The sequence below is a fragment of the Athene cunicularia genome (assembly GCF_003259725.1).
Source record: "Athene cunicularia isolate RWA chromosome 3 unlocalized genomic scaffold, athCun1 chr3_part1, whole genome shotgun sequence".
Taxonomy (NCBI): domain Eukaryota; kingdom Metazoa; phylum Chordata; class Aves; order Strigiformes; family Strigidae; genus Athene; species Athene cunicularia.
Window position 1 is genome coordinate 107,739,135 of NW_020799097.1, and position 2,330 is coordinate 107,741,464.

Consider the following 2,330-nt stretch of genomic DNA (forward strand, 5'->3'; position numbering starts at 1 on the left):
AGTCTTCCTTATCACCAAACAGTTCCCTCCCACACAAAGAAGGGGGAATACAGTACCAAGCCCTTGTTTCATCACAAGAAAACCTAAACTACAACTTGGCTATCAAGCTATATGCCATCTCCATAATTTTCAGATGCAATTTCCAAATGTCTACATGCTGATGTTCCCAGTAATCAGTTGCGCATCCTAGATTTTTCCTTCTTTTCTCCCTTTCCATGTCCTCCTTCTCCATCCTCTCCAACAGCATGTTGTGCTTTTGTTTGCTTCTTCTTAACCAAGGTCATTGAGATCGTTGTGACAGAGAAACCAGTAGCAAAAGGAATTTAAAGGATGAACCAAAAGAAGTTTGGGTTTTTTAAATTCCTTCCCATAGCATGCAGGGGAACCAGAAGGAAAACATCCATACTTCAAGTCCTTACACAGCAGAACCTTTATTAGGCACAGGTATGCATTCCACATGGGCAGCTCCTATTCCCCTACCAAATTTCCGAGTATCAGATGAAACACTGAAATATTTAACAAGAGAAGCACCTCTGTACTAAGTCCCTTTGGAAGTACGACAATAACAAGAGGGGAGGATGGGAGGAGGGGAGCCACAGCATCTTACAGCAGGATGTATTTAGCAACAATGAGATTATGCTGTCCTCAAAGGCACAGTTCACAGGCTGACTTCCCTGCTCGGTAATCCAAGGTATTTTTGTGAAACCGGTGTGACACCCCCTGGCCATGCGTGGTATTGCTCCTCATCACATTCAAAGTTTATTTACTTCCATAAACTGGAAATAAGGTCACCAACCACGTGAAAAACAGCAAACAAAAATCCCTTACACTGTGCAGTGGTGCCTGGACAGACGTTGGATACACACCTATAAACTGGACACAACAGTAGTTAGACAAATAAAAACAAAAGTACACCTCAGAGTTCCTACTCCATTGATTTATTAACCGTTCAACCATGGAGGCTTGCTCTGGGCACACCTTGGACTCTACACAAACCCTCATCCAACCTCTGCTGTTCCAAATGAGCAGCTACTCTGTCCTCCTCACTACCCACTGCTCCAAAATTACCAAGATTAGAGCTGCAAGGGAAGACCTACCCATCTCCAGCCTCTCTCTCCAGGCGATGTTGCATCTTTGAAAGCTGAAGAAACAAACAGCTTAGCCTTAGCTTTGCAGATAAATAGTTGTAAGGATTAGAAAATGCACAGAACTGTCAGTTATCAGCTCCAAGGTGAGGGAAATTTTTGGAACAACCAGTCCAACTGCTCGCAGCTGCCATACCCAAATGGTTTCACACAGAACAGCTGCTTGAAGATGATGCAGGCAGAGGGCTCAGAGGACAGTGTGACCCAGCTGTCCTAACAGCAGCGCAGGACACCAGAACTCGTACCCCTGCTACCAGGCTTGTTGTCCGACATTAAAGCAGATTTGCAGAATCTGTTGGCAAGACAGAAAAATTAAACTTTCCTGAAATGCCCCTCCTCTTACAGCTGTCAGTTTCTCCCACAGCTCTACTCCTGCAACAGGTCTGTGGTTGCACCGAAAGGATGGACACATGTATTGCCCACCTTACAGGTGCAACGGGGAGTGGTGGCAAGTTTCCGGTGCCACACTCCCCATACCCAAGAAGTACCAACGTGGTACCTGGCCTGCTCTTTGACCTCAACCCAGGGCTCCTGCTTCAACTTCTGGAAAGGCTGAGACACAGGTACAGGTAGGACCTTGCACAACCGAAACATGTCTGCTTCTTGTGTTACTCCACACCCCAAAAGCTCAGCAGACCAGCACTCACCTCAGATGCAAAAGACCTTCATTCACATCCCTCTTTTGCCTGATTTGAAGCCTGTCTACATGTAATAACATCAGTACTGCTTAAAAACTTACACAGTTCAGCCTAATCTGGTGGCGTGTGAGTAGAGAGTGCACAAGTGTTGGCATCACAGCATTTCAGAAATTAAATAAAAGCCCAGCTTCACAAATTAAGAAATTAATTTACTGTCAGTTAAAACTCTCCAAAGACTGGAAGCCTCCAAGTGCTGCCCTTCCACCTCCAGCTCTCCAAAGACAGAACACATCTCTTCCAGCTTTGCCAACAACAATTCCCCTACGCCTCCAGACAACACTGCAATTCCCAAACAGCGGACAAACCGACAGACCCGACTGAAACGTAGAGAGCTAAGAAATCAGTAACAAAAGATGCTTTGCATAACACTAACATTTAGGTTGATATTCTCCTCCACTAGAAATCTGCTTTCTACAAACAGCATCTCATCCTTAATTTAATCCTAAAGTTTCACTCAACAAACATCACGGGACAGATATTTGGTAAA